This window comes from Hetaerina americana, unplaced genomic scaffold (assembly GCF_022747635.1).
Source record: "Hetaerina americana unplaced genomic scaffold, ioHetAmer1.1.p SCAF_27, whole genome shotgun sequence".
Taxonomy (NCBI): domain Eukaryota; kingdom Metazoa; phylum Arthropoda; class Insecta; order Odonata; family Calopterygidae; genus Hetaerina; species Hetaerina americana.
Genome location: NW_027286841.1, coordinates 2,015,335 through 2,036,358, shown reverse-complemented (window position 1 = coordinate 2,036,358; position 21,024 = coordinate 2,015,335). Strand labels below are relative to the sequence as shown.

At 41.1% G+C, this 21,024-nt stretch overlaps 1 protein-coding gene across 1 annotated transcript in view; it reads right to left on the bottom strand.

Annotated features, from left to right (window-relative positions):
• Positions 1-21,024, bottom strand: part of w (eye pigment precursor family transporter white) — a 167,880-nt gene that overhangs the window by 63,721 nt on the left and 83,135 nt on the right. The gene's annotated exons all lie outside the window — the stretch shown is intronic.

Genomic DNA, 21,024 nt, shown 5'->3' with positions numbered 1-21,024 from the left:
TGTCCTCCATCCTTTACAAATATAATGAACAGTTCACAAATCTCACGAATCTTGACCTGCTCTTCGTAACTGCTCTTTTTGCGAATATATTCAGATGAGTCGAGAGAGTATCTGGGTCCTTTATCAGGTACATACGAGGGTAGGAACACAACTAAAGCACACATGCTTGTAGGCAACAAACAAAATGACCTTCAGAAGCACTCCTTGTGGCATAAGGAAGTAGCATTCCCCCTCAACACGCATGCGCAGTAAAGAGGTCACTAATTGAGAGGAATATAGAATGTTGCTGGTTGCATAGGTTTCGAGAAAGCTTTCCAGAGTGATTTCGTGGAGTGTACAAAGCGAACGGTAACTACGGCTGTATGAATATAATGGGAAGAGTCAACCCCAGCCGTACTCTTATAAATGGGCAAATTACGTGCGTTTGAGTGCTTGAGACTAGCAAGGATCAATGCTGTATAGTACATCCAAGCTAGAGAGTGTGTGATTAATTTGCATTTTTCCATTTCATTGTTATAACCTTTTGCGGTATCTAATTATTTCAATTATTTTTAGTTTTTTATTATATTTATCATTGGTTTTATTTTCAGTTAGTTATTTATTTTTATAATTTTTATTTATTTACTGCATATATCTTCTCTAATTTCCCTCACCCATCCTTTAACCATTTATAAGAGTACGGCTGGGGTTGACTCTTCCCATTATATGATTTGGTGGAATTGATGAATATAGTTGCAGGAAATAGGAATAGGTTGGAGGGACAGGAGGCTGATACACAACCTTTACATGTCTCCAGACTGCTCAGGTGTGAGTTGGGAACGGGGAGTCCGGATGGACAGTGTTAGAAAGAGGTGTAAGGCAGGGTTGCCAATTATCACCGTTGCTGTACAACGTATATGGAAATGGTTAAAGAGGCACGGGGGGCACTGGAAATAGTAGGAATGACTGCCGATTATTAGCCGGATTTTAATGAAAGTCGGAATTGCTTGAGTTCGTTTTATGATCAAGCTTTAGTTGGTCGGTCGGCTAAGGGGTTGCAATCATTTCTGAGTGCATTATAAAATCAATACGATATGTATGAGAATCATTGTGAACAAACTAAGGTTGCGATGCTTTCGGGAAAGAGTAAGTTTGTCAAACGTTGAAATAGGATGAAAAAAAACTTGATTAGGTGGAAAGGTTTACTTATAAATATTCGTAGTTTGGAGCAGTTTTTGACTTTGTTGATCTAAGTTTGAGTGATATAAGGAGAAGGATTGCATTGGGCAAAGAGACTTCCCCTAGAAGGAGGAATACAGTGTGGTTTCGTGCCGAGGAATTTTACAGTAGTGAGTGGCTTGTTTCGTGGCGGGAACCTGGTCGTTGAAGAAAGCTAGATTCGAGGCTTTTGAGAGAAACAGGATGGAAGAGGTGAAATGGAGAGAAAGGAAAACAAACGGAGAAGTACTAAGAACGATGACGGAGGAGAGAGGGTTGATTGGAGCAACCTAAAGAAGGCAGGAAAGATGGATGCTGGGCGTTTTGGATGGAATGTTGAAGAGTGTGACAGAGGGGGGGGGGGAGGACATCAGGCAAGTGAGGTAACGAGGAAACGAATAGTCAAATTGGAAGAAATGAAAGAACTTGTAAGGTATGCCACATTAAAGAACAGTTAATCGTAGACTGGAGTGTCAGGTAGGTTTGGTGTGTCTTATTAGGCGAGGCAAAGAAATGTAGATATGTTCAGTCTCTGTCTATCCTAAACCTACCTTAACCGGTGGAATACCTGACACTATTTATTGTTGCAAACCTTCAATCACCTTTTCCTTTCATGATATATTTTCAAGAATTATAATGCAAGTCAAGTGGTGTCAAGTGCATTCGTAACTTTGGCGGTGATGCACTTCGCGGTGACATTTTTTCTGTTCCCTTTCTTAACTTTTACCTTTTAAGTTGATAACGTTTAAAAGCAAGTTTTAAATGCCAATTGAAATGAAAATGAAGTTCATCAGCATCTAATCTATTTACTGCTATTTATGTATAATTTACAATTGTAGTAAAATCTTCATCATATATGATGTGCAAAGAATTAAGACAATCAATACAACATTAAATTACAGACAATCTTTATCATATACCATAGTGATATGATATTCATAATATACAATAGTATTATATATTAAACATTTATAAATGGAATACTCATTCTGATAATCCAGTCGGTTCTGGCTTGACAGCAGGTACCACGTAAACAAAAATGAGAGCTTAAAGTGGTTGTGTCTGGTGGTACAGAGGTTTCGTGTTTCACAAACATGACTTCGGATTTTTTCTCATTGATAACGAAATATTTCACGCAAAAGACAAAAAGTCTACGCATTCCGAGTATGACAGTAGATGGCAATATTTGACGAGCACCACGTGGATGGCGAAGAAATAGGAAAGAAAGCAACATTTAGGTATAAATATATGTTCATAAATATATATAAAAATGCGTTTACAAATTAACACTAACTAAACTAGTAAACTAACAAATAATATGAGGACGGAAAGATAATGAAATTGTACTTTCTCAATTAAAAGTCTCGGGGTTTTAGGTTTGTTTTTCCTATAATGGTTTATAATGAGTGCGGTTAGAATGTAGTGCTTGAACCTCTCAGTAATGTCTGTCTCACTTTATGTCTGTCGTATTTACATACATGGTAGCTACATGAGCCAATGCGTCTTAATATTTTCCTAACAGCCTCAAGTACATCAGCGTCTTTTCAAAATTCTGACCCCTGCCTGTTCTCATCGTGACTCCAGGGACTCCCATTTCAAACCCTACAAAATACCCTTTACGTGCTCTTTCTTCTTACACATTCTCTGTATTTACAGCAAATCTACAGCGTAATTTATCTAAAATTTCCCAATTCTAATTTATGAAGCAAATTGTTCTCCCATCGATCCCAAATATACTTGTCAAACGTACCACATGTGACCAAACAAAGTGGAGTGACGCTTTTCTTTCACCTTTCCATAACATTTTCCAAAACAAGTCCGATGTAATTTCGTAATTTCTTATACGTGACCCTAATGTGACCTGGAATGTGGATTAAAAATTAAGCAACGATAAACATCTTTGAGTGTAATATAGGAAGCTTGCATTATTATTTTTCGCTCGAAAACTAAGGCGCTACGGCGTCCAGTTTCGCACGCACCGCGAAACAACGCTTATAAGAGTGGCGGTGCGTATAGTGTATTGTATTGATGGGAGCTTTGTGCCGCACATTGGTGGGATCGCCTCCGGGCATGCCAAGACGCCGGCCGCATCGACCGCCACGTGACCCTTCGGGGCAGCCTCTTTCTCCGATCGCCATCGGAGTGAGTCATCCCGGCGGTAGACCTCGAATCCGATACTTGGGCAGGAAAGGACCGCCGGGCATGCTTTCGCCTTTGGAGGCGCCCTTTAACAGAGCATTCGGAGTGACCTCACATGCAGCAGACACCGGCGTCTTCGCCTCATACGCGACTCCTATTTCCACTGCGACGATTGATTCCCTCGTGTCCCTCTCCTGCCTTGCTTCTCTCTCGTTAAGGCGTGTGAAGTAACCAAGCAGAGATATCGCAGATCAGAGACTGAGGCATGAAAAGCTGGTTCTATTCAGTTAACCTTCTAGCTGACCTTTTCTCGGACCCATATTTCGTCTCAATGAGATGGAGATATTTGTCTGAGGTGGTTGGTCTCAAACACATTCGGTCTTCGGATGCACAATTTTACTCGACAATGAGAGAACATATGCAACATAGTTGAGCCAAAAATGTTTTAATAGTCTATTATCCCTCGACACATTTGTTACTGGGTCAAGTGGTACATGCGGTTCTTTTTTCATTTATTTTAGTACCCTGCAAACCACCGCTAGGGTGTGTGGCACGGAGTGAATACACGCTAGATTAATTTTAACCTGAATATGACCTTACCGCTGTTGGACAATGTTATCATTAACAATCCCCTATTGTTCGTGGAAAAAATGACATCTTCATTCTATCTATTCTACACTTAATCTCTCTATTTTACCAAACATGATCTCTCCTACCGTAGTAAGATGGGGTAAATAATGCATTTTCAATATCACTGCTAAAAATACGTCCTTTCAATTTATGTAAGAGATATGCAATAGATTCTTCTCAATGATAAGACAATTCCTAATACAGATATACTTTTAACTTTATTACCACGAGATAGCAGAATTAATCGATTAAAATGTAAATAGGAATTATGAGAACTCAGTAATCTGAAATTACCTCCATCGACGGAGTGCAATCCTCTCACAAATGTCATTTCGTCAACTGTGAAAAATAACTGTGCTATCTTCATTTACATCAATTATTGTAAGGTTGCTATTCAATTTCAAAATAATATCAGAGAGCCTTAAAAAATCATGACATGTTTACAATGACGTGAAATAAATGTAGACTAGTTTTCGAAAATAGGGGTGAATTCTTTGCGGTTTCACCTACAGGTATGTTAATCAACGCGTTTACATCAAGACGCGTTTACATAACCTCTACACTTTGCAATGCGAGTCTAATAATGTATGTATTTGAAAGTTCAATCATGAGTGTAGTATTGCCGAGTTCTTATCGCCACGCAATATTATCGTAGTTTCAGTTGATCTCACCAAATAGAGACAACGCGGGCGAAAACGCGCTGTATAAGAATCGTCCAACGACAGGCAATTAGAAGGAAGTACCTCTGCTCTTTACGTAAAGCTCTTGTCTATCATCTATTATTTTCCTCTCAGTGATCAGAGAAGATGTCTCCCGAGTCCTAAAACACTAAGGGAACCAAATCGAGCAAATTTTAGACTATAATTCCTTGTTCGAAATGAAAACTGAAAAGGCCAAAGCGAAATGGAATGTGCAGACTTGATAAAATACTGTGGCTTAATCCTCACTCACGACCCGTCCTGGATGAAACATATACGGGGAATATGTGGAAAAGCTAACAAAAAATAGGTTTAATTAGAAGGGTGCTGGGTAAATGAGACGAGAAAGTTAAAAAGAAATATTATCTTTTGCTGGTTAGGCGTCATTTAGAATACCTGTATGCTGCTAGTATATGAGATCCTTATGAAGTTCGATTGATTGACGAATTGAATCGCGTGCAGCGTTGATGAGCTACATTTCTTAAACGATGTTATGATAAACTGGGTAGCGTATCCAAAATATTAGAGCAGCTAACTTGGGAATCATTCACGGAGCGAAGGTTAAATTAAAGATTGAAGTTCTTGCTTAAATTGGAAGGACATCTCTTTAGCAGTGATATTGGAAATGTATTATTACCCCAATCATACTGCGGTAGGCGAGGTTTTGTAAATAAAATTGAGAGATTAATTTCAGAAAAGATAATTTTAAGGTGTCATTTTTTCGACGAATGATAAGGAATCAGAATAACATTGTCCGACCGCGGCAGGAGTAAAAATATTCGGATCAAAATTAGTCGGGTACGCATTCAACCCCTGCCACACACCCCGGCGGGGGCTTGCAGGGTATTAGGAACACTAGTTTCTAAGACAATAGCTCACATTGGATTTCACTTGACAAGATGAATGCGCTGGTCACTCGTCAGTAATTCCGACCGGAGGCCGGTTGACCACAGCCTACATCCATTCTCTAAGGGCTCGGGTTCTCCCCCACCCTTCTGGACCACCTTTAACGCCTCCCTCACGGTTTCTCCTCGCATTTTGTGAATCGATCTTCCTCGTCTTCTCTTCCGTCCTTCCCTCCCTCTCGTCCTACTCCTGACATCCCTGTCCTCTCGGGGCAAGTGGAACGCGGCCATATCCACCTCATTTCTCTCTTCCGTGCATGGAAGGGCCGCATGGAAACATATTCCATTCTACTCTCTTATAATTACCTCCTCGATTCTGATTTGATTTTCATCGTACTCATCTATCACTAGGTTGTTAAAGTCCTCCTCCTATTTCGGTTAGCTTTCCTGATTGGCCCATGACTCCGACCCGCAGAAGGCTACTATCCGTTCAAATCATTCCACACATTGCTTTTCCTTTTACGCATGTTGAGGGGGAATGTTACTTCCACAAGTCACCAGGAGTGCTTCTGTATGTCATTTTGTTTGTGGTCTACAAGCATGTGTGCATTAGTTTTCAGCCTACCCTCGTACATCTTCAAGTGCATTGAATGTTGTCTTACTTCTTCATTGCAAGCGTATTTTTTAAAAATTCTGATGCTTCTTCTCTTCGACTAGCTTATCCTAGGGGCTTCAGTTGGAGTGGTGGTGAGATTACTGCCTTCCCAAATCGAAGGCCTGGGTTCAAATCTCGGCCGAGGCTGAATTTACAAGTGGTATCTATTTCCCCGATGGATGCAAGCCACGTGGAGGTAATCACTCGGGTGGTGCATTACTCCGCCCGTCATTTAAGGCGTAAAATTGTGTAAGCCATCGTCGATTTCCGTGGCTCAGAGTAATCTGATGTCGACGCCGAGTTTCCCTCTCATTCCCCTCACTTTTCCATTAAAATCCTACCTACGTCAAATTACACACACCTATCTCTCTCACTCAATCACGCGATAGAATTAGGCAATCAATCCAACTTCTTGAGGATCCTATATACATCTTCTATTGCATTCTGGTGTCAGCAAGGCTCTTCACCCGTGACACATTCTCTGCTCTTCAAGCGTCAACGAGAGGCGTGCTCATCTGGTGAGTGAGAGCGCTGATCTTCCGACCCTAAGGGTAAGGGTTCGATTTCTGGACGCCATTATTTACGGACCCCGCTTCGCCGCAGTGATTTTTCGTGTGGCAGACCCCTTTGAGATACCTAAGGAAGCACAGGGGATAAGGAACTCGCTCTCCTTATTGATGTACCCCTCTTCTTATCACGAGTGCACTCCACACGACGAATAGGGTTTTTGGTCTTATGCGAGCTCTATCCTCACCAGTGAAAGCGACCTCAGGGTTTATTTGACAGCGGCGCTTTGAAGACAACGCCAGCCGCGAGAATCACTTCGGCAACTTGGGGATTTGTTTTCCTTCCTGCCGAGTTTTACGTTTCAATAGCTCCGATTTCTCGGGAGGGAGGAGGAGTCGGTCAATCAGATACTGATCCAGACAATCAACCAATCTCGCCCCCCCCCCGTCCCCAGCCAGTGTTAGAACACCACGATGAGCGACCCGGCGACTTTCAATTGACCGCTTACATAACGGTCACATTGGCGACGCGAGACGCCGCACATCCCCTCCTCCAGCTCCCTCCAATGTGGCCTCCAGGCGCACACGCATCAGCCGGCCCCCCATCTTTCCCGAGACCTTCCTCCAGCTATGCCCCCTCCCCCGCTGCCTGCTCTCGAGGCGGACGACCGCCCCAATTTCGCCGCTCGCGAGACTGAACGGAGAGAGCCACAATTGGGTCATTGGAGGAGGCGGATTGAATTTCCATCACTTTTCACTCCGATCCGCACTGTGCGAAATCTGATGTTTGTTTGCTTTTTTTGGTTCCCAGCAAGCCAACGCAAGGGAGTGTTACAGAGGGTGAATACATGGTTTGTACGAATAGTATCGGGAAAAGTTTCGACAGTAAAATACTACCCTGTCCAATAAATACGCGAACTGAGGCCATCAAAAACTTAATTTTGCAAAATTTAGACTACATCGATTTTGTCCCCTCCAACGTACTCTCCATTTATTGCTGTGCACTTATTCCATATTCCACTTTTTAAAGCACTCTTAGAAGTCCTCCTCGGCAGTTAGGCTTTTTAGTTTTCCCGTCGTTACTTGCTTTATTTTGTTTACATCTTCCCTGTGATGTCCCCTCATCACATTTTTGCATTTTAGGAATAGGAAAAAGTCGCAGGGGGCGAGATCTGGCGAATAAGGAGGATTATCAAGGATCAAGGTGATTGATTTTTTTACCAGAAACTTGCGAGCAATCAATGCTGAATGTGCAGGTGCATTGTCATGGTGAAGGATCCATCCATCGTGTTCGGTTAAAATAGTGTGCACTGTTGATTTTCCTGAATTCAGTTCATCAGCTATCATTCGGAAAGTTTTTCTACGATCGCTAAGGACAAGGGACCGCACACGATCAATGTTGTCGTCAACACAGGTGGTCGAAGGTCGTCCCGGCCTTGCGTCATTCGTGGCGTCTTGTCGGCCATCTTTAAAACGCTAAGTCCACTTGAAAACGGATGTTTTCTTCTGAGCATTATCACCGTAAACAGCTGTCAACGTTTTAGTAATTTCTTGGTAACCTTTACCGCACTTCATGTAAAAAAAATTGATATTGATTCGTTGCTCCGTAAGTTTATTTAAGATGTTTCAACAACGGCACAAGTGTTTCACAGTGCATCTTTTGAGCGTCGATACTCTTTCACCTGCGGCTTTCCCACGACTCGAATTCACCCTGGAAGGTAAAAGGTCCTTCTTAAGGGTACAAATGTGCAAGCTTCTTTGACGGCACTCAGGGTCCCATGTTGGTGGTGTCCTTTGAGGGGAGACTTCACTTTTAAGAATAGGCAATAAGTCTGTTGGTGGCAAGTGGGGACTATAAGGGGGTTGGGGAATCGTCGCAAAGCGTTACAGAAGGTCTCTTTATACAAACCTTGTACACACCGGACTAATTTTAACCCAAATATTTTTACCTCTACCTCGGTCGGACAATGCTTCTCTGAATCCATACTGTTCGCGGAAAAAATGGCATCTTAAATCTCTCTTTGATTAAAGAAGAGAGAGAAACAAAGATTGATTAGTTCTACGATTTTTTATTTTGAAACGACCGGTTCTGCCTAAAAGGGCACTCGGCATTTAAATCTACTCCTGGATGTGCCCTTCTAACCTCTTATTTCTCATTGTATTTTTCTTATTTATGTACCCAGCAAGTCACCGCCAGGGTATAGGGAAAGGGATGAATACGCACCAGGATAACTTTGACCCGAATGTGACTCTTACAGCAGTCGGAAAATGTTATTCTGAGTCGTACAATGTTATTGTGATCCTTTATCGTCCATGGAAAATACTGACATCTTAAATCTATCTGTTCAACACTTGATCTCTCTAATTGTATTTACATGATCTGTCCTAGCGTAGTTCGATGAGGATAATAACACATTTTAAACATCACTGCTAAAGAGACGCCCTTCCAATTTATGCGAGAGATTTAATCTTTAATTTAACGTTCACTTTATTGAGTGATTCCCAGCCTAGATCCTCTGATGTTTTGGACACGTTAGTAAGTTTATCATAAGAACGTTTTACAAATCTAGCTCCTCTACGCTGCACGCGATCCAATTCGGCAATCAATCCAACTTCGTGAGGATCCCATATACTTGCAATATATTCTAAATGAGGCCTAACCAGCGAAAGATAAAATTACTCTTTGACCTTTTGATCATATTTACCCAGCATTCTTCTAATAAATCCTAATTTTTCGTTAGCCTGTCCACATATTCCTCATATGTCATTCGTCCAGGAGAGTTCATGCAGTGAGGGTAACGTCTAGTATTTAATCGAGTCTACACATTCCATTTCGGTGTTCCCGGTGCAGTAAGCGTTCCGAAGGGAATTGCGCTTTTCCCAATAATAAATCACTATGCACGTTTATAAGTTTAATTCTGATCGCCAAGTGTCGTACCAGCATTTTATAGCATTTACCAAGACTAGTTCCACGCGATACGATAGTTCTACCCGTGTCCACCATGTTGGCTAGAGCGCCTGCGAGAGACCGATGCAGAAGGCGTTCGGTATGAAATTGTCCTGTTTTTTTAAATTCTTCTCTGCACCTTAAAAAAAAAATTAATTCTAATTGCAAGTATTGCACCAGCGTTGTAAAGCATTAAGATCATCTGATAAAGCTGTTGTGGCTATCGCGGTAAACCACTGCATCGTCGGCAAATAAACGTATCTTACTAGTGACTACGGAGTCGGTGTCGTCAAAGTTAACTAGGAATAAAATAGGTCCAATAGCACTTCCCTGGGGAACACCTGAAGTAACTTCTACTAAATTTTAGCTTACTCAATCTATGACTACTCTTTGGACCCAACCATTCAAAAAGTCTTTAATCCAACCCCAGATATTTTTATCTATGACATACAGGTACCTGTATGCTTATAGCTTTACGAGTAGTTTACTATGAGGTACTTTGTCGAAGGCTTTCTTAAAAACTAGAAAAATCGCGTCCACTGGAACATCACTCTCTCTCGAAATAAGAATATCGTGAACAAAAAGCGCAAGTTGTGTCTCGCAGGATATCCACCTTTTCGGAAGACATGCTGAATTTTCATTAATAAGTCCTGATTATCGAGGTATCTCACAATCGAACTAGCTACATTTTGTTCCATAGCCTTGCACAAAATGGATGTGAGGGAAGTGGGTCTGCCATTGTTTGGTTCCTCCTTGTCTTCGTTTTTAAATATTGGTGTAATTTCAGCCGTTTTTCAATCTCTGGGAACCTTTCGATCTACCAGTAACTTCTTTGATATGATTTCTCGATAAGGCGCAAATTTCGAAGCTAGATATTCATATACACGAGCCGGTATTTCTTCAGGCCCGGAGGATTTATTAGGCTTAATAACTCTCAGCAAACGTTCTATCCCATTATATATGGTTTCAATTTTGGGAATCGGTTGAACGGCACCACTTGGCAAGCTATTGGAGGCATTAGGTGAGACATTGGTGAAGACGCTTCGAAAGAAGGTTTTAATTTAATAGTTCGCCTTTTGCGAACTGTCGGTTACTCTTTCGCCTTTGTCCTTCTTACCTCCTGTTATGGTTTTCTTTATCCTCGTCTTTCCCTTCTTCCAAAGGGTGAATATTGACGGCAAGTGTACTGCATTTTGCACATGAAAGATGAGTACTCGATTAAACCAGTCTTTCAAAATGAAAAAAACTGTAAAACATAGTTTTGTTTCTCCCTCTTTAGCATGAAGTTGAATATAAACCATCGGATCGTACATTTAATTATTTTTGGCCCTATAATTACTTTTGGGGAAACGAAGGACATGACCCTCCGAGAGACCCTTCCAAACCGAGGAACGAAACCTCACATTTGCTCGGGAGGATCGACAAGAAACCTCCCACCTCAGCCCTCCCTCCCTCTCCGCATCGCCCCCGCTAAATCCGCAAACATTTGTACGGCGTCCCGCGGGTTTCGTGTCGGCGGAAAATGACTCCAAGGCTGGTGATGGAAGTCCAAGGGGATCTACATTGTAAGCGTTCGAAGTTATTTCCATCTGGGACTCTAGGTGCCTACTTTTGATCGGTGTCATCAAGCATCTTCTCCAAATGACTTAAATTTAGTACTACATCTTGTATTATTTAGTACCTGGCAAGTCACCGCAAGGGTGCGTGGCAGGGGGTAAATATACGAGGGTCATCCGGAAAGTAGTACCCGTTCGTGCCGCATGAAGTGCTGACGACGCGAGTAGCCGCTGGACGAGGTCAGATAGCTTCAGTGGCTTGTCTGCCTTCTCTGAGCCAAGTTGCGTGACGCTAGCATTGCCTGTGTTGTTTCTGTGATTGTTTACAATATTTAAAAAAATTGAGAACGCCGCCAGTTGTGAAGTGAGGGCAGTGATTAAATTCCTCAATGCAAGAAACGTTCGCCCATGTGATATTCATCGCCAATTAAAGGAGGTGTATGGAGACAATGTAATGGACGAGTCGTCTGTTCGGCGGTGGTGTCGCAACTTCAACATGGGGAGGGGGAACACACACGACGATGAGCGTTCGGGGAGACCGTCTGTCATTACAGACCAACTGGTGAGCTCAGTTGACGAATTCGTGAGGAACGATCGGCGCGTCACAATTGATGACATCTGTGAGCATTTTCCCAATGTTTCTCGAACAATTGTTCATGAAATTGTTAAACACCATCTGCATTATGCAAAAATTTGTGCAAGATGGGTCCCTCGCAAGCTTACAGATGAGCACAAAACCAAGCGTATGGCTGCAGCACTGACGTTTTTGGGACGTTATTCTGATGAAGGAGACTCTTTCTTGACTCGCATAATTACTGGTGACGAAACATGGGTTTGTTATGCATCACCTGAGAGTAAACGACAGTCAATGGAGTGGCATCATGCTCATTCACCAAACAAACCAAAAAAATTCAAGACAGTTCTGTCCACCAGGAAACTCATGGCAACCATTTTCTGGGATCGACGAGGTGTATTGCTTATTGATTTTATGGCCCGTGGAGACACTATTAATGCCAATGCGTATTGTGAAACATTAAAGAAATTACGGCGGGCAATACAAAATCGGCGGCGAGGTCTATTGTCTACTGGTGTCATTCTCGTTCATGACAATGCCAGGCCTCATGCAGCTGGGATAACACAAAAACTTTTGCAGCAATTCAAATGGGAAACTTTCGACCATCCACCGTATAGCCCGGACTTGGCCCCTTCAGATTTTCATCTCTTTACAAAGCTTAAAGACTTTTTGGCAGGAAAAAGATTTGACAGCGATGAAGAGCTTAAAGAAGGAGTGACCCTGTATCTCAATGAGCTGGCGGCGAAGGACTATGCAGCAGGAATACAGAAACTTGTCACACGTTATGACAAATGCCTTAATTTGCTTGGAGATTATGTTGAGAAGTAGTTTAAAGTATCCTCTTTCAAATAAAATTTTTTATGTTTGTTAATATTTACTTTTGTGTCTTTATTTCACGAACGGGTACTACTTTCCGGATGACCCTCGTATATATGGCTAATTTTGACTAATACCGCGGTCGGACATTGTTATTCTGACTCCTTATCGTTCGTGGAAAAATGGCATCTTAAATCTATCTCTTCTATACTTATCCTCTCTAATTTTATTTACATGATCTCTTCTACCATAGTACGATGGGGGTAATAATACATTTTCAACATCACTTCTAAAGAGACATCCTTCCAATTTATGCCAGAGATTCAATCTGTAATTTAACCTTTACTCCGTGAGTGATTCCCAGCCTAGATGCTCTAGTATTTTGGATACGCTACAAAATACATGAACCTACTTTATACAATATGGAATATCAAATAATAAGACGAAGATGTATGCACAAAAGAGGAAGTGTGGTTTGAAAAAAAGAGTAATGCAGGGTCTTTTGCTTTGGAATGTGAGGCCTGTTCAGAACCTATCCAGCCATGGAATATTTTGAGAAAAATAGCCCAAATGGAGCAATAAGCCTTAATCCCCTTGGGACCTCTTTCACTTATCCCAGTGTCTCTTCCACGTTTCAACAAAGCATTCGATAAAAGGCCTATATATCGGAATGGTCATCAGCTGCCTCGTCGAACTCTCTTTTATTTAACAACGCCAAGAATTACTGCAGTCGCAGGGGGCCGTCCCCCAAGCCGCAAACGACGACCCAGGTTTTCTGAAATGGCCATTATATGAGATTAGTCATGTGCCTACGGTCTACGGATTGAAACAAAAGCCCAGTCTTCCCAACAGTCCGTTGACGAGATTAAGGAATTTGCCGATTGTTTGGCCAAGTCGAAGAGACGCTTGGATAAGTGTGTGAGGTACCAAGGGTAGTCCTTAAAAAGGATCTAAGGCCTCGTCACTGCTCTAGGTGGGCTATTTTTCTCAAATAATAATGGCATGGCTGAATAGTTTCCGGAGAGACTGAGCTGAATAGTTTCCGTAAGTAGTTTCATTGGAGAAGAAAGAAGTTTATATGCCGCGCATAACTGTCCATCCTTTAAAATCACAATTTAAAAAAATGGTGTCAATCACCTGGGAAACATCATTTACAGGTGATAATTTTATTTCTTTTATGTTTCTTGAAATCCCTGGTTTTTCCTGATCTCCGCATCATATCCCGAATTTCTCCGACGCCGTTTCCACGAAAATAAAATCCGCAAAAATTATTATTTTCCAGATAGATATCATCAGGTTTTTGACAAAAGTCAAAATCACAAGCCAAGCCAAAAAATCCAAGTCCAATACGCGTTCGGAAGACGAAAGCAGGAGGCACTGCGCGTCGCTGGCGCTGCCGGCAACAGAGAACGCAGAGTCGATGTGATAACGCGATATCGCCGTCGGACAAACAAATGAGCGGCGCCAAGCGCGTGGTCGGCCGCCCCCTCTCTCTCTCTCTTGGGAATCGAAACCGGTCGGGTGCAATTGCCCCACTCCCACCAACCCCCAGATCGCCGACGCAGATCGTTCACCCACGACATAGCCTCGAGGCTTCCGCCGTCTCGTCCTCGGAGACACCCTGGCACAACCGGGCGGACCGCGGGAAGCCGTCAGTCAGTGGGGAAGCTTCTTGGCTTGAGTAAACCTCAAACATGAGATGCATTCAAAGACAAGAATTTCACACTGACGAAATCATTCGCCTTGACCGGGACATCTCTCGACTTCAGGTGGAATGCTGCAGCCACTTGATATACCGAGTAATAGCAATGAAATACTAAGGAACTTAAATAAACAATATGCCACAATCCCTGCAGCCATTGGTCATCGAGTTAACGTAATACATTGGAACTACGAATGCTCTCCTGAAAGTAACCTCCGTTTTCGTGTAGCGTGAGAAGTAATTGAGGGAGCCGAATGGTCGCTGTATTGACGCATACAGTAGGTCAGTCAGTATACGCCTTGAAATGCAGTGGTTGGAAGGTCGCACCGCTTGTCCTTTGTTTATACAATAGCGAGTCAAAGTGAAGTTCGTTCAGTGGTAAGGTTTTTACTTATAGAAAAAACTTCAAAGTTGCTGACATGCCTCTTAGGGAAATGTGTGCTCTCTATGGACCAAATGGCAATGAGTGACAATGAGAGTTGAGTATGACAGTGTTGTCGTTCGTTTAAGAGTGAACGGACAAATGTCCATGATGATGACGATGATGATGAAAGAAGTGGCCGCCCCCATTTGTGGCGAGCATAATGAACTGCACCTAAAAATTGACGAAAGAAATCGGGGAAAACCGGCGTTTTACCATATCTGAAATCTTTAGAAAGCTTTTTCAAAGATTTATACAACTCTGTTGCATGGAAACACGAAGGAAAAGTTAAGCTACTACATGTTTTGTGTTCGTCTCGACGAGGAACTTCAAGAGATGCCGTCATCGGTTGGCTGCGATCTCAGGCGGCAGAATTTTATGCTGAATGAATTTGAAAGCTAGTTCAGAGATATGACAAATGATTAAATCTGTTTGGAAAATATGCATAAAAACAGTAGAGATACGTAGTTTTTGAGGTGAAAATAATAAATTTTCTGTATCTATTCCAGTGCATTTTTTCATAGCATAACGCAGGATACTTTCTGGACAGCACAGAGGCCTCCACGGAGAGTCATTCAACATTGCCAAGTGCAAGGTTGGTAATGTAACGGAAACCCTCTGTCGACGCTGGCAATCGTCCAAAAGAGTCGGCGGCAAGTCTCTTATCAAATAATAATTTCCATAAATATTTTTAGATTAATTCTCTGAAAATATTTGCTGAAATGCTACATGGAAGAGAGCTAAAACACGTCAAGTTGATCACCCACACTCATTCAGGTGTAGCTATCTAAGAAATGATTCAGATTTTAACCTTTCAACCACCAGGATAAACCCTAATGACTTAAATACGAATATATTAAATCGGTCTTCTATTTTCAGCAGTAACTTCACCACTTTGATTTCATTCTGAAAGAAATGAGATGATCCCAAGTTTTAGGAAAAAAGAACTACTAGTATAGAACTACTAGTAGAGTAACTAGTATATCTCAAATATTAGGGATGTTCCGCAAAAAAACTACTATGAATATGAATTGGCAATGCCAATGTGATCGCACATACGTATGTCCTATACTAGCGTTTAAATATGCTGGCCACGCACTGGAGGGGTCATGAGCGCCCACGGCTGTACTATTTATTATTATGATCATGGCTGGCTCGAACCACCCCGTATGCACCACGACCGCTTTATTCGACGCGAGGGGTGAATGCGAGGACACGCAGCCCCCTGAAAAGAGTACCGGCAAAATTATCTCGTCAAAATGTCGTAAAAAGGGAAAATAATGTCTTATAAACATCTCAGGGCTTGCTTATGTAATCTCTGCGTAAAATATGTAACATTTTTTCTTTTAAATTAATTATAAGAAGCAAATTTTACGTACATCTACACGATACGCCGTAAGGGTGAGGGTATAGGCGTGAGCGATTAATAGCGTTAAGGCAACAGAAATACAAACAAAAATATATTGAAATGTAATGAAATAATTGACTTTGTAATTCCACACACTTTATTTAAAAACACGACCCAGGTTTCGACGTTGAACGTCATCATCAGTTTGATGACGTTCAACGTCGAAACCTGGGTCGTGTTTTTAAATAAAGTGTGTGGAATTACAAAGTAAATTATTTCATTACATTTCAATATGCTATGCAAATTCCACAAAGTTACGCCTGAGAAACAAATTTTACAAACAAAAATAATCGTTTATAAGTGCTCTTGAATATGTATTTGCTTGTATTCACAAATGCTGGTAGACTTGCACATGCAAGGTTTGTAAAAGAGTAAGTTTCGATGGTAAAATAGATTTATTTCACATAATGCCTCAAAATTATTCCAAGTACATCCTTTGAGCGTCGACACACTTTTTGCAGTGTTATTTCCACGACTCGAAGGCTCCCTGGTGGGCGGATACTGGAAGGTCCTTAAGGGTACGTGTGCAAGCTTCGGAACTTAGGGTCCCATGAGGGTGTCTTTTGAGGGAGGGAGGGTTTTAATTTTGGGATTAGGAAATATCTACAGGTGCCTTGTAAGGTGTAGGGTTTCGCCACGATGGCGCTGCAGGTCTTTGCAAGCAGACACACTCGTGTCCGCTCTTGCTGGTCCTCCATCCAAAGGCCTTCGAGTCAAGAGGAGGACGATTTTAGAACAGATCTTTCGCATCGACAGATTTTCGGTAATAATAATGTTCACTGTCATCTTACCAATGTCAATATACGATCTGTGATCATGCGTACAATTAACCGACAGTCTGAATTCAGTACTTCACGCACATGTCGGTAAAAAGTTACCGATAATTTTTATTCAAACCTTGTATAAATTCCAATATACATCATGCACTAATTGGTTAATTTTTACCCCTAACTGGATATTTTTGCGTGCTTGGGTCCGATTTTTTATGACAATCCGGGGGTAGTTCAAGTAATTCAATCTGTCGGCGAAGGCGTCTGTCTCGCTTATTCTCTCGCGGAAGTTGATTGACCAACATCATTAGAGGTAAAATATTTTCCTCGATGTCACAAGCAAACCTGAGTGTCCTGTGCCTTTCTTAACTTTCAAGCCTTGCCTGCTCTCTCCGAGAATTAAGGGGCTGGCACACTAATTCCTTCAACACATCCACCAAGTTTACCTTCTTCTCGAAGCAATTTTCAAAGAAATCTAGTGAATTTTATTTGAGCAATTTTCAACTCATTCATCAACGTTTTCTTCCAAGGAACCTAAATACTTGCTCCGTATTTCAAATGTGGTCTAACTTAACGCTATAAATGCCTATCCCTTATATTTTCATAACATTTCTCTACTACCTATACTATGGAAACTAGCTTCTTTAAGATTAATCTGCATTCAATTCCAATGTGTGAACCCCATGAAAGGGTCTGATGTCAGTGTACGTAATACGCTGGACGAGTACTCGTAACTGATCTATTTTGAATTAATTAACTCAGTCCTATCTATTTTAAAATTTATCTTTTCTTTTGTTCCAAATATTTAGCGCTCTGCCATTTCTTATATGTAATTCTAACCCCCATCATTCCTTACACCAATACGATATCTTGCATAAATCTATATGGAGCAATACATAATCCGAGTTCTTTTTTCTCCACAAATCACTGCGTCGTATGTAAGATTTCTGATAACATGAGACTTTTGGGCGTTAAAATATATCAAGCAAAGCAGGGGGCCTATAACACTTCCCTGTAGCACTGTTGACGTTTCATCTACATATATCTAACACTTGAACCCATTTACGACTACTTTCTGTAATTACAGGTTTCACCCGGAGGTAGTAATAAAATGGCCGCGGGTTACATACTAAAGAGGAGCATATTATTTCACTACGGGGTTCAGGAATGGAGACTGAATCATTACTTGACCATCCTTCACTTCCAAGCATAAACATCTTTATAATTTAGAAGAATTTAATTAAGGATTGATGCAATTGTAGCTATTAACAATAAGTGAGGTAGGACTGGTTCAAATCATTTCCCTTAAAAGAACAATGCCATTCTCTGTCTGACTTATATTTTTTTATTAGTATTTCAACGTTTTTTTCATGCCTTGATACTGTTGGAAGTCGTGTAAACAATAAAATGACTCTTTTAATCTTAGGATAACTAATGGGGTGGTTTGGCAGAGCAAATAAAAATCTATGCACAATTTTTATCGACTGAGTGTAGCTTTTGGGCATTAGGTCACAGGGTTACATTCGTCTCTCAAAAAGATCCCTCGACGGCCTCTGCCACACGATCCCTCAAGGTTCAAGATACCGAATAGAGACGTTCATTCCGTCTTCCTTACAAGAGTTTAACCGACCGTCAAAACACTTAACTGGGTTCCAGGAGAAGTGGCAATAAAAGAGGCTGTAGTAAAATGAGACGGCGTTCAAGAGCTGTTATAACGCAAGTTGTCCTTTTTGAATGGCTACCGCTGAAATAAAGTGCATCATGAAAGCACAAAAATTACTATCTCGTCTTACTGAATTTCTCCATCAGACAACGACGCAATTGCTTCATTACAACCATTGCTGTGAAAATTATTCTTTTTAAAGTAAGTTAAATCGATTGAAAGAGGTTACTTTCGTAAGGAATAGATGCTGCGTTTTTATTACCCTAATATTTTGTTCTCCACAGTGTAATTCACGTGATTTCACGTGAAATCGTTGGCATTAATTGGTCCGATGCGGAAGGATGAACTATCTTTCACGTTTTAATTGTTACATAGAACATAAATTTAGCAATATTCCATCATCAATCGAAATTCACTCAACCATAGTTGAAAGGAAAGGGAATCAAACCTATTTGAAGAGAAAATTATTTGCATGCGTTGATGTACTAAATGCACAAGTAGACATATTAATAATAAATTGAGTAGCTTCAGGCGTGATGTGGTGGAAGTCGAACATAATGAGTAACTGATTGAAGCACTTTTCCACTCGATAACTTTTTTTTTACGACCGGATTTCGATGTATTACATCATCATGAGGTGACCTGATGATGATGTAATACATCGAAACCTGGTCGTAAATAAAAAAATTTATCAAGTGGAAAAGTGCCTCAATCAGTTATTCATTAGACATATTAATTTAGCTTAATCCATTATTAACGTCATTTTAATCTTATTCCTGTTAAAATTTTTGTTCCGTTCATCTTCAAGTTGAGTTTGTCGGGAATTCATCAATAAGATAAATAGAGATCGAATAATTTAAAGCGAAAGGGTAAATTGACACGCAGAAACTTTTGGCCGGGACTATAGGCAACCGCAGGCTTCGTAAAAGGATTTGTTGTCTTTGGAGATCATTTGAAAAAAATAATCTCCGTTCAAAATACGTTGACTTTTCTTTTCGCAAGAGAGAAAGAGATGTCGAAATATTTTTTCCTTGCCTGATTTTAAGTTTAACCACCAAGTCCCTTATTTGGTGTGCATTACATGATTACATGATGTACATCGCCGAAAGTGAGTAGTTTGTCCCGCGTCCTAGGAGTGATATATATTGGCACTGTCTGGCGGACGGTGTAAAGGGAAAGTGTAGCGGGTGGATTCCAACGCACGTTTTGCGAGGTGCACTTTTAGACGACGCACGTCGAAGCGAGGGTGTCCGGCATTGGAGGACTTTCCCGAACAGAGTGACGTGAATGTCGTTGGGGCAGGAGGAGTCGATCTCAAACATTTAGTCACCTCAGCCAGAGTGGTAGTTGTGGTAAATCCGCATTTCTCACGATTGTAAACTTTACTCGGGGGAATATCGAGTGTCCCTTTTAATCTAAATTAAGGCGCTAGTATTCCATTTGGTAGCGCAGCCTTCGGGTTGCGATTTCGAATTCATTTGGCGTGAGGATTTTTTTCAAATCCATATTATTCTCAATTTTATACATCATGTTTGATTGATGCCAAAATCACATCGTGCAATATAACGCCCAACCTCCGTCCAACACCGCGCACCATCAAGTATCACATCGCAAGCATCACTCGACTTCTCGCGCCATCCGCATCACTCACGGCTCATTGTCGCACACAATCGTAGTAGAGTCTATCATCCAGTTGTTGGTCCAGTGGTTGCATTCTTCCCACTCTTTGCAATCGTAACCTCTGATGGGAATGCCTCTGACAGCTCTCCAGGTAGCTGGGGTTCCATTCAACAATATTTAGAAATGAAAACTTTTATATTTTATTTATTACCTGTCCAAGTCAAAACCAGAAATTATCACGTCTTTTTGTGTCAGGAACTTAATCATTCTAAAGTAATCTACCCCTTATATAAGGGCCTTCAGAAAAATGAAGAAAATATTCAGAAAAATATTATATTTCGGGCTCACAACAAATTTCACCAATACTTTGACTAAATGATTAGTAAACGTATCTGATCGATATGTTCTTGCATTTTAGATATTTATGTTTATAATAATTAAAAATAAGCTTATCTGTTAGCTATATGAATAACATTTAAGCTTATCACATTAACATGAAGTCAAGTACTCCAATAAATCGCATGAAAAATAATTTGTCGACCGAAATATTTCACTGCAAATCAGCTAATATGTCACTGTTTACTAAATTTCATTTTTCAATATATCTTAAGGACTATAAGGGTTAAAAGTGGCCCTGGAAACATTTCGTCGCAACACACCAACTGCAACAATCCAATATTTAGCTGAAGTATACATTCAAGTCCGCATTAAGAATGCCAATGACTTCTCTGATTTTAATGCGGTTTTGCCGACAGCCTGACACCTGGCGGTTGCTGGTTGCGACTGTCGACTTCCCCTAATTTTTCCCGCGATTCAACATGGGAAAATGAAAGCATTTTGTTTGAGCAAAATTATTTTAGCCGAAGAAACAGGAGAA